Source organism: Oncorhynchus masou, chromosome 26, assembly GCF_036934945.1.
Source record: "Oncorhynchus masou masou isolate Uvic2021 chromosome 26, UVic_Omas_1.1, whole genome shotgun sequence".
Lineage (NCBI taxonomy): Eukaryota > Metazoa > Chordata > Actinopteri > Salmoniformes > Salmonidae > Oncorhynchus > Oncorhynchus masou.
Window position 1 is genome coordinate 7,497,546 of NC_088237.1, and position 13,381 is coordinate 7,510,926.

Below are 13,381 nucleotides of genomic sequence, written 5' to 3' on the forward strand. Positions count from 1 at the left end.
TTGTTGGCTGCTTTTCCTTCATTCTGCAGTACAACTCATCCTAAACCATCTCAATTGGGTTGAGGTCAGGTCATTGTGGAGGCCAAGACATCTGATGCAGCACACTCTGATGTCTTCACTATTATTCTACAATGTAGAAGATAGTAAAAATAAAGAAAAACCCTTGAATGAGTAGCTGTGTCCAAACTTTGACTGGTTCTGTATGCATCTTCAACCCCAGATGGTATGTGAATTAAATTATTATAACATATATTTGGACAAATTTTACGAACTCCCCCCTAAAAATACCCCAAATTCCTCAGCAACCTTAGTGATCATCTCCATCTATCCCATCCCAACAGATTCCAAACTGCTTTACTGCATTCTGTATGGTTGCTCTCCACTGCTGCTATTCTGGCTCATCTAGTCATTCAGAAACTTCTGTCTGTAAATGATTAATGTGAAGTCTGTTCTATTCTTACCCAGAGCCAGTGATCTAGGAGAAACAGGGATGGTTGGGCAGAGGCCAGACAATAGGGGAAGGATCAAAGCACAAATTAGTAAGCACTAGCTTACTCTTGCTCTTTGAAGCCCCCTATCAATCATAATGGTGAAAATTGCCACTTGTGGTGGTAATGGCATCCTGCAGGGGCAGATGTTACAGCTGTTGCTCATGGTTGAACATGCCCTTAGGCATATGTCTAGGATCAGCTGGCCTACACACAGATCGCAACCTTAAGCGTTAGTGGGAGGAATGCAAACTGACCTGAGATCAATGTTTTGGCCTGAAGCATACTGGTGTTTGTGATGCCCTTGCCTGCTGCACTGCTATTGTTCACTCTCCACCCATCCACAGAGCAGAGTTCTGAGAGGGCTGACAGATGAGGATATGTCAAGCTAGTGATCCTATACTCTGTCATTCTCCAGTCCCCCTACTAACACTAAACAATTTTAAATTCACTAGACACTGTCATGTCTGTGCACCTGTTGGAGATCACATTGACAGTAATGTATTGGAATGACATTCAAATCAAATCACATTTTATTGGCCAGATACATTACATTACAGCTGCGCCATCATAGGTTTGGACGAGTTTCTCTATGAACTTAAACTCAGACATCTCAAAATTCATAAAGTCAAACACAGACTACGCATCTCGCACACTTGACACATTAAAGTAAGCCCGAGCACGCCCCCATTCTCATTGACGGGGCTGTAGTGGAGCAGGTTGAGAACTACAAGTTCCTTGGCGTCCACATCTGCAACAAACTAACATGGTCCAAACACACCAAGATAGTTGTGAAAAGGGCACAACAAAACCTATTCCCCCTCAAGAGGCTGAAAAGATTTGGCATGGGTCCTCAGATCCTCAAAAGGTTTTACAGCTGCACCATCAAGAGCATCCTGACGGGTTGCATCACTGCCTGGTATGGCAACTGCTAGGCCTCCGATCGCAAGTCACTACAGAGGGTAGTGCGTATGGCCCAGTACATAACTGGAGCCAAGCTTCCTGCCATCCAGGACCTCTATACCAGGTGGTGTCAGAGGAAGGCCCTAAAAATTGTCAAAGACTCCAGCCACCCTTGTCATAGACTGTTCTCTCCGCTACCACATGGCAAGCAGTACCGGAGCACCAAGTCTAGGTCCAAGAGGCTTCTAATCAAATGGCTACCCAGACTATTTGCACCCCCATTCTATGCTGCTGCTCCTCTACCTCCATGTACATATTACCTTGACATCTTTGCCCCCGCACATTGACTTTGTACCGGTACCCCCTGTATATAGCCGCCGCTATTGTTATTTACTGCTGCCCTTTAATTATGTTATTCTCATCTCTTACTTTTTTAAAACATTTTCTTAAAACTAGATTGTTGGTTAAGGGATTGTAAATAAGCATTTTACCTGCTGCACTCGGCACGAGACAAAGTTTGATGTGATTTAGTTTGCCTTGTATGCATCGCGGAAGTTAGTGTAACAATGGTCCAGTGTTTATCCAGCACGAGTGCTACAATTGATATGCTGATAGACTTTAGCTAGATTTGTTCTCAAATTGACTTTGTTACACTCCCGAGCTACAATAAATGTAGCTTCATATATGTTTTCCAGTTTGCATAAAGTCCAGTGAAGTTCCTTGAGGGCCGTCTTGGTATCGGCCGAGGAGAAATAATAAGGTCAGATGTTTATTCCTGTCGGCGCGATGCCCTGAGAATCCAGGTGGCTGTACCGACTCCGACAACATATCCAGAGAGATCCATGCTTCCGTGAAACAGAGTATGTTACAATGATGCCTCTGATGTCTCTCTGGAAAGCAACCCTTGCCCTGATTTCATCAACTTTGTTATCTAGGGACTGGAGATTAGCGAGTAATATACTCGGAGGCGGTGGGTGGTGTGCACTCTTCCAACTCTCTCTCTTCCGTTGGCGTTGTTTTGGGTCGGCCTCTGGAATCAGTTCAAATGCACTGGGTGATGCGGATAAAGGATCTGCTTTGGGAAAGTCGTATTCCTGGTCGTAGTGCTGGTAAGTTGACATCGCTCTGATATCCAATAGTTCTTCCCGGCTGTATGTAATAACACTTAAGATTTTCTGGGCTAACAATGTAACAAAAAATACATTTAAAAAATTATAATGCAAAGTTTCCTAAGGACTAGAAGCAAGGCAGCCCTCTCTGTCGGGACCATTTTACATTCAGAGGACAAGATATGGAAAACACCATTCAGAGATTCAACGACAAAACATTTCTCTGATTCTCCTTGACAAAAGACTGATGTGATACTGTCTCTTTCTCCTTCACTCTCTTTCCTCTGTGCATTCTATATGAATCAGAAAGCTTTTAAAATATTGTCTCTGGCAAACTTAAAAGTGCATGCTGTATATACAGTATGCTGAATCAGTAGCCTGATAACCTCTGTAAGTCATCTGAATACTCTGACTTGACAAATCTGCTTTCTCTCTCTTTCTCTCTCTGTTCTCTTTGTCTCTATCTCACTCTCTTTTTTTCTATATCTCTCTTCTCTCTGTTTCTCACTCTGTCTCTGCAATATTTTATTCCCTCGCATTCTGTTTCTGTCAATGGAAAGGAAAATAATTGTATTATGTTGGCAGGCCCTTTCCTCCTTTATGTAGAATATAATGCAGCCAGGAAAAACGATGTTCCCACTGCCAGCAGTATTTATGTATAGTATAATGTATAAGCACAATCCCAAGGCAATATGGAGCTATCCAAGTTATCCTTACGCACAATGTGTCAAGCTGGCTCTAAAGTTCGGGCTGCCTCTCCAAACGCCACCCTATTCCATACATACCGTAGTGCACTACTTTGGACCAAAGCCCATAGGGCTCTGGTCAAACGTAGTGTACTATGTATGGTATAGGGTGCCATTTGGGACAAATTCTCAGTCTTCTATTGTCCTCTGTAAATAGCAATACACCATAGAAGCATGTTCCTTCCTGTGTGCAGTCATTGCGTTCCAACTCAAATAGCCCGCAGCTAGACTTTCAGTGTGTCCGGCGTGTTTAAGGATTACCTGAAGGGACAATTTGATCGGAATGTTCTGTCTAATAGGGAACTTTCCCCTCGTATGATGATGCTACTCATTATCCTCCAGATAATAACAAAGTTGTATTTTGAATATTGTATTAATGACTAGGTGTTTGTTTTGAACCTGTGCAGGAATGACAATGTCACATACATAGAATATTCCTCAAATGCATAGCCTCGTTTTCGATATAGGGCTGTTCAATTGAAAAGTTATCATTTGACTCACAGCTAAAGCATCATCTTGCACACTTACTAGACGGTGTGCAGGGAAACTTCTACTCAACTCCAACAACAGGTGGTGTGAAGTCACATGACATTGGTCAAACAAATAACGCAGTCCTATCTAAAAACACATTACTGCTTCCCTCTCTACCAGCTCTCTTTCTCCCCCTTCTCCCTCCCACGCTGCAGGGGGATGGAGGTTATTCACACAGCAACTCTATGTCATCTCCTCCATTATCAAACTACACCAAAAGGTCCAGATTATGCTCAATGTGCTGTCATAACAATCAGATTTTTGCTCCCTGTGTCTGCAGGCCCTTTGCTATTATTCAAGTTCGGGGATACATTGGGCCTGTGGGGGACCCGTTTGCAAAACGGACACATCCTTCTCAGCCTCAATGTCCACGAAAGCCTAGGAGCACGTTGGGATAACTTCCATTTTTTTTCAATCTTGTTTGGTATTGTGTGTTCTCGACATTTTGGAGAGAAAATTATTTTTCCCAGACCCATTTGCATGCAGTGTTCTTAGTCAGGCTGTGTTAATTGAGTGTCCTTAGCCTGTTGCGCTCTTGTTGTGTTGGTTATGTGGCAGGCTGTGGTGTAGACACTGTGAATGGCACTTAATGGTTTGAGAGCACATACGAATGAGGACACATAGATTTGTTTGCTTTTCCACAGTCAATTATCCCTTCCATTTCTACCATATGACGTATTTTCATATTTCGGTTGTCTTCTCCCTCTCCATCTATTATTGTGGCAGCCCCCAATATTATGGCATTGGTTGAAGCGCAATGTTAATCCACCCCGACATCACCAACAAAACAAACAAAATAAAAAATGGAACTCCTAGACCGGCTGGGCGAACAACAACTGACGATCCGGCTGAGGTCCGACGTGGGATCCGAGCCAACTGGGGCAAGGAAACCTCTCGAGCCAGCTAGGGCGTAGAAGCCCGACGAGCTGGCTAGGCACTCCCGGTTCCGTCGGTGGTGACCCAGAGCCGATGCCACCATACCAACTGGAACGCCAGTGCTCCCCGATGCTTTGTGTGATGGCTTCTGTATTCTGTCACATGGAATGATGCTGTAGCGATGAAGCGGGTACGGGGAGTCAAACATTTAATAAAGAACAGTGTCACGATCGTCGTAGTGAGGAAACCAAAGCGCAGCGTGGTGTGAATACATATTTTTACTGAATGACGAAAAAACACGAAGTACACTAAACAAACAAAATAACAAGACGACCGTGACCGCCTCCGAAACTGAGTGCTAACATGCAACATCACATAGACAATAACCCACAAACCCAAACTGGAAAATGGCAACCTAAATAGGTTCCCCAATCAGAGACAACGATAAACAGCTGCCTCTGATTGGGAACCAATCCAGGCCACCATAGACCTACAATATGACCAGACACACACACCTAGACATACAAAAACCCTAGATGAGACAAAAACACACATACCACCCTCGTCACCAAAATATATAAAGAAAAACAAAGAATACTCAGGTCAGGGTGTGACAAACAGACATGTAACGAGACAGGAAGAGCATCAGCAAACTAGTAATACAAACAAAAAGCAATTCATGCATCAGCAGTGATTAGGGCAGGGGAATTGACAAATATAGGGGAGGTAATAACAGGTGATGAGTGAGTCCAATATCGCTGATGCGTGTGACGAGGGAAGGCAGGTGTGCGTAATGGATGATAGGAGTGTGTGATGCAGGGCGGGAGCAGACGTGACACACACACTAGCTAGCCTAACTTTCTTCAACCAAGACCAGCCTCTCACAAGTTACAACACAAAATGTAGCTGATAAAACAAATTGTGTTTCTAAGAAATAGCTTTAATTATTCTAACCCGGTCAATGCAGATGTAAGTAGCGCATCGGCTGTGCATTGCAGTGTGTACACATGCTAGCTGGCTAGATAATTAGTTAGACACGTCGCTATGATTTATTAATTCAGTACACCCTCTGTCAATGAAATGTTCTCCATGCTATTTTTATTCAAATGTGTGCTGACTGATCAACAGTCTCAAGTTCCTTTTCAGTGTGTTCCCACAAATCTGAGCTCAGTAAGAAAAATGACGTTTAAACTATGTATTTTCCAGATGTTAGGTTCATTTTAGGTTCTGAATGAAAGGTGAAAATATGTATTGTCGGGAAGTTTAAAATATGTATTTTCCAGACATAAGGGAAAAGCATTTTCTGGAAGTGCAAAATACATATTTTCCAGATGATCAAATCAGGTACATTTTCAGTTCTGAATGAATGTTAAAAATTATTTCTCAACTATTTTTTACTGTACTTGATGCACTCTGCAGTGCTCTACTGTAGTGGTTCTCAAACCTCTCCCCTGGGAGCCCTAGAAGTTTCAACATTTTGCTGTAGCTCTGTACTAGCTAGACAAGCGCTTGAGGATTAGCTGAGAAGTTGAATCAGGTGTGCTAGCTCTGGAATAGATCAATTACATGGAATGGCCTGGGGTCCCCATGGAGATGATTGAAAACCAGTACTCTACTGCACTGTGCTGTTCAAACTTGTGAAACATGGATGTCTATGATTGGTTCAGATTTGGCCGTAGAAGTAAAGACCGGGCCAAATCTAAACCAAACATAGACATCTATGTTTGCGCCAAATCAAGGCCAGCATGAACCTGGGGACCAAATCTGAACCAGATATAGACATCTGTTTCAAAAACGTTCTCCAAACTGTTTACGAAAGCTGGATTTATTTCAAGACCTACCTTCAAACTCAGTGCCTCTTTCCTTGACATCATGGGAAAATCAGCCAAGACCTCAGAAAAATAATTGCAGAAAAATAATTGCAGACCTCTGTCTGTTCCATCTTTGGGTGCAATTTCCAAACGCCTGAAAGTACCACGTTCATCTGTACAAATAATAGTGCGCAAGTATAAACACATTGGGACCATGCAGCCGTCATAACGCTCAGGAAGGAGGCGCGTTCTGTCTCCTAGAGATGAATGACCTTTGTGCTAAAAGTGCAAATCAATCCAAGAACAAACAGCAAAGGACCGTGTGAAGGTGCTGGAGGAAACAGGTACAAAAGTATCTATACACACAGTAAAACGAGTCCTATATCGGCATAACATGAAAGGCCACTCAGCAAGGAAGAAGCCACTGCTTCAAAACCGCCATAAAAAAGTCAGACTACGGTTTGCAACTGCACATGGGGACAAAGATTGAATTTTTTTGAGAAATGTCCTCTGGTCTGATGAAAGAAAAATATAACTGTTTGACCATAATTACCATTGTTATGTTTGGAGGGAAAAGGGGGAGGCTTGCAAGCCGAAGAACACCATCCCTACCGTGAAGCATCATGTTGTGGGAGTGTTTTGCTGCAGGAGGGACTGGTACACTCCACAAAATAGATGGCATCATGGGGGAGGAAAATTATGTGGATATATTGAAGTAGCATCTCAAGACGTCAGTCAAGAAGTTAAAGCTTTGTCGCATGAATGTCTTCCAAATGGACAATGACCCCAAGCATACTTCCAAAGTTGTGGCAAAATGGCTTAAGGACAAGAAAGTCAAAGTATTGGAGTGGCCATCACAAAGCCCTGACCTCTATCCCATAGAAGATTTGTGGGCAGAACTGCAAAACCGTGTACGAACAAGGAGGCCTACAAACCTGACTCAGTTACACCAGCTCTGTCAGGAGGAATGGGTCAAAATTCACGCAACTTATTGTGGGAAGCTTGTGGAAGGCTACCTGAAACGTTTGACCCAAGTTAAACAATTTAAAGGCAATGCTACCAAATACTAATTGAGTGTATGTAAACTTCTGACACACTGGGAATGTGATGAAAGAAATAAAAGCTGAAATAAATCATTCTCTCTACTATTATTCTGACATTTCACATTCTTAAAATAAAGTGGTGTTCCCTAACTGACCTAAAACAGGGAATTTTAACTAGGATTAAATGGCAGAAAACCCTTTTTGCAATTTTGTTAGCACAGCTGAAAACTTTCAGAATAGAAAGAGGAGTGGGAGGCCCCGGTGCACAACTGAGCAAGAGGACAAGTACATTAGAGTGTCTACTTTGAGAAACAGACAGGCCAATATCCCCGAGTCGCCTCTTCACTGTTGACATTGAGACTGGTGTTTTGCACGTACTATTTAATGAAGCTGCCAGTTGAGGACTTGTGAGGTGTCGGTTTCTCAAACTAGGCACTCTACTTGTCCTCTTGCTCAGTTGTGCACCAGGGTCTCCCACTCTTTCTATTCTGGTTAGAAACCGTTTGCGCTGATCTGTGAATGGAATAGAAGGAGATCCTCAGTTTTTTGGCAATTTCTCGCATTGAATAGCCTTCAATTCTCAGAACAAGAATAGACTGACGAGTTTCAGAAGAAAGTATTTTGTTTCTGGCCATTTTGAGCCTGTAATCAAACCCACAAATGCTGATGCTCCAGATACTCAAGTAGTCTAAAGAGGGCCAGTTTTATTGCTTCTTTAATCAGAACAACAGTTTTCAGCTGTGCTAACATAATTGCAAAAAAGTTTTCTAATGATCAATTAGCCTTTTAAAATAAACTTGGATTAGCTAACACAACGTGCCAATGGAACACAGGAGTGATGGTTGCTGATAATGGGCAAAACTTAGTTACAAAACTTTTTCTATCTACCTGGGAGTCTCGTGAGTGAAAACATCCGAAGTTCATCAAAGGTAAACAATTTAATTTGATTTATTTTCTGATTTTTGTGACAAGGTTGCCAGCTGCTAGCAAGGCATAATGCTATGCTAGGCTATCGATAAATTTACACAAATGCTTGTCTAGCTTTGGCTGTAAAGCATATTTTGAAAATCTGAGATGACAGGGTGATTAACAAAAGGCTAAGCTGTGTTCCAATATATTTCACTTGTGATTTTCATGAATAGGAATATTTTCTAGGAAGATTTATGTCCGTTGCGTTATGCTAATTAGTGTCAGATGATGACAACAGTCCCGTTTCCGGGATGGGGTGTCACTAGAGGTTAACAATGTCTACACTGTATTTCTGATCAATTTGATGTTATTTTATTGGACAAAATCTTTAAAAAACAAGGACATTTCTAAGTGACCCCAAACTTTTGAACAGAATATATAATTATTAACACAGCAAAAAAAGTAATGTCCCTTTTTCAGGACCTTGTCTTTCAAAGATAATTCGTAAAAATCCAAATACCTTCACAGATCTTCATTGTAAAGGGTTTATACACTGTTTCCCATGTTCAATGAACCATAAACAATTAATGAACACGCACCTGTGGAACGGTCGTTAAGACACTAACAGCTTACAGACGGTAGGTAATTAAGGTCACAGTTATGAAAACTTAGGACACTAAAGAGGCCTTTCTACTGGCTCTGAAAAACACCAAAAGAAAGATGCCCTGGGTCCCTGCTCATCTGCGTGAACGTGACTTAGGGCTGCTGCTAGGAAACATGAGGACTGCAGATGTGGCCAAGGCAATAAATTGCCATGACCTTGATCCTTCTTGGATGGGCACTTCTAATGTGACTCTATGGTAGCACCCAAGGGGATAGAATTTTCTAGCTCTACCCTTAGACTTGGCGGTGACATAGTGTCCCCATGAGTGACAGAACACTGAGCCAATCACGGCGCAATGCTCTGCATTTTCTGCTAGCTTGCCCCGCCACCACAGAAAGCACTGAACGAGGCTGAAACACCTGCATTTTGGAGCTGCCTTACTCAAGAAAACAAAAAAGGGACCATGTTTGTATGTGGCTTTAATTAACTCAATGATATATATTTTTTTACATTGTTTGCAAACTGATATGTGACACGTATTAATGCCAAAATAACATGCAGGCCCCACCTGCACTGAATGACAGGAAGGCACTGATTATATACCTCAGTGTTGGGACTGGCTATATGTGTAAAGATATCTGCCACATAGTACTAACTTCAATAATTATGGGATGAAGATGTAACATATTCTGGGAAATGAATTACGATATTTATGAGGGAGAAAAAGACTACAGACAGACGACGTTTTCCATCCGATCTTGCAGCCTCCACTGCATACAGGTCCTGCTTGGTCGTGGGTCAAAAAGTTTGTAAACCACTGAGCTTGAACAGATTGCTGATTACAAACGTCAAATAGCAGGGAGAGAGGACTGCCACAAATGAACATGCAGCTCAAAAAAAAAAAACGCGTTGATCAAGAAAATTAACCGGTTACTTTGCAATTTCACCAGCAATGGCATCAAGCAATAGTTAGCATGGGCCTACGGTTCTCAGTATGTCAAAATAACTTGATATGTATCGTTTACTTGTGAAGCTTGCGTTTGGAATTTGTTGTTCACGTTAATTATTACATAATCTAAATGTTTTGTAGACAAAATAATGAGAAGGGCATTATGGTAGCCTCAATAAGTAGACAAAGATTTGTAGCTGAACAAGTCATTGCTTGTAAAGGGGCAGAACAAATGGTTTTTACCTTGTCAGCTCATGGATTGATTTTGCAACCTTTCGGTTACTAGTCCAACGCTCTAACCACCAGGCTACCTGCCTCTGAAATCTTGGACCTTGTGACTTGCTTGTGACTCTAATAATAGTGACTTGGTCCCACCTCTGTAATATACAGTACTGCCCATTGATCAATACAGCAATTAATTAAACAGGACCATGTTTGCAAAACAAGAGTTTCTAAGCTCATGTCAATGTTACACAGGTCAGCTAATGGTTGTTATGTTGGGCACATACTGACCAAAACAAATTACATGCATTGCTAAAATAAAGGTTTATTGGAATACAGGCAGGGAAGACAAAACAGCTCGCTCAATCAAGCATTTTATTTATTTCAACTTTATTTCACTAGACAATTCAGTTAAAGAACAAATTCTTATTTACAATGACAGCCTACCAAAAGGCAAAAGGCCTCCTGCGGGGATGGGGGCTGGGATTAAAAATAAAAATAAATTAAAAATATAGGACAAATCACACATCACAACAAGAGAGACAACAGAACACCACACAGAGAGAGACCTAAGACAACAACAACAGCACGGCAGCAACACATGACAACACAGCATGGTAACACAACACGGCAGCAGCACAACATGGTAACAGCACAAAACAGGGTACAAACATTATTGGACACAGACAACAGCACAAAGGTCAAGGTGGTAGGGACAACAATCCATCAGGCAAAGCAGCCACAACGGTCAGTAAGAGTGTCCATGATTGACTCTTTGAATGAAGAGATTGTCGCTAGCTGCAGCGAACTGAAAAGAGGAGCGACCCAGGGATGTGTGTGCTTTGAGGACTTTAAAAAAAAATGTGACTGGCAGAACGGTTGTTGTATGTGGAGAATGAGGGCTGCAGTACATATCTCAGATAGGGGGAGTGAAGCCTAAGAGGATTTTATAAATAAGCATCAACCAGTGGGTCTTGTGACGGGTATACAGAGATGACCAGTTTACAGAGGAGTATAGAGTGCAGTGATTTGTCCTATAAAGGTGCTTTGGTGGCAAATCTGATGGCCGAATGGTAAAGAACATCTAGCCGCTCGAGAGCACCCTTACCTGCCGATCTATAAATGTCTCCGTAATCTAGCATGGGTAGGATGGTCATCTGAATCAGGGTTAGTTTAGCAGCTGGGGCGAAAGAGGAGTGATTATGATAGAGGAAACCGAGTCTAGATTTAACCTCAGCCTACAGCTTTGATATGTGCTGAGAGGACATTGTACCGTCTAGCTATTCTCCCAAGTACTTGTATGAGGTGACTACCTCAAGCTCTAAACCCTCAGAGGTAGTAATCTTGAAAAGGTAGTGGAATGGGATTAGTGTGGTGTGTGAAGAATCCAATACTTGAACTTGTACAAATCACATTATTGTGGGAGCACATGCTCTAAGAGTATGAACCAGGCTGATTGAGATGGTTTGAATCCTAAGCAACCTGCATACACATTGTGTGAAGTACAAATGACCAGCATAGCTACTGTAGTAGGTCAATGCTGTGTGGTGGAAAACCTTGGTTGAGTAGACATTGTGGTGCTCGTGAATTTATTTTCTTTTTCGGGCTTCAGACCAATGCCTACGTCTCACTTAAAATGTCGTTTTTTGTTTTCAATTATATTTTCAGTTGGTTTGTTGTTCCTCCAATTGATTATGTTTGATGCAGGGGATATTTTATGGAGAAAATCTTATTTATGAGGATTTGATGGGAAATGAAATGGCCATTTAGTTCCTCGTCACTGGGTTTTGTAGCTCTAGTATTGATTTGTCCTCTTTGCCAAAATGCCACTCCCAGAAAACAATTTAACATAATTTGGCAGTTTCGCTCTTGTTCCAAATGTTTAGCAAACAGAAAAGGAATTAATAATGCTCTGGGAAAGAATCAGAACAGTGAAAACTCTCCTTACCGTGTTTGTTATTTTAAATCAACCCTAAAAGTTCTCTATAAGCCTGCGTATGTGCGTGCTTATGCACCCATGTGTTTGTGAGAGAGAGGCAGAAATATATAATGAAATCGAGACAAAGCAAGAGAGTGAAAAGTAAACAGGAGGGTAGAGAGATAGTGAAATCGAGAGAAAGTGTGTGTGCTGTTTACATGCGTGCACGTGTGTGTGTGTCTGTGCTTCACCCTCCAGCACTCGACAGCTGTGCTGCTTCCTCTTCTCTGGTTATGGAGGGTGAATTATGGAAAAGCTCACCAATTAAATATTGAAAGGACACAGAAATGAAGAGAATCTGAAGAGTGCGAGGGGTGTGTCCAACAACTGCTTTCAATTTGCCGGCACAATATGAAACCCTTCACGCAAGTCAATTCTTTTTTTCAGACAGCTTCAAATACCTCTGTATGTTCGCATTAATTAAAAATGAACCAAGAAAACAACATGTGGCTCAGTTGGTAGAGCATGGTCCCGTATGGCTCAGTTGATAAAGCATGGAGCTTGCAATGCCAGGGTGGTGGGTATGATTCCCATGGGGGACCAGTATGAAATGCACCCACTAGTGTAAGCTGCTCTCAAAAAGTGTGTCTGCTAAATGACTCAAATGTTAACGTAACATGAAGGAATTGTCTTCAGTTTAAGCGGTATTTCCTCTTTTATATGATCAAACATACTGTATAGGAGCATAACATGCTCCTGGCATTCCCTGGCCTATGACACATACAACAGTACGTGTGCTCCTTAATTAAAGCTCTATACCTGTAAACAAATGCCTCAATATCGTGACATTGGTATGACATGTGGTTAAAGTAATGAGTTAACATTCTTCCTTAAAAATCTCCAAGACCACAGGTTGATACTTATTCATTCTCTCACTCAAGAAGAGATCTAACCCACAGAACCTATATGAAGATTCCTTCAGAGGCCACGATGGTGTGTGTTACGAATCCCTTTTGGCCCGGCAGTCTAGGGGGGGGGTGGTAATGAGACCCGTAACATAACTCATGCAAGTTATAATAGTGACAAATCAAGAGTGAGAACGAAATAACCAGGATGACTGAAATCTACCGTCAAACTCAAGGTTTATTTGAAAACACACGGTAATGGGGGGAGCAGGAAAAGGGGCTGAGCTGGACCCAAGGAAAGAAACAATAAGTATTCAAAAACACCCCTAAGCTAGACTAGCCTACTTTAACAACTAACTAACCAAAA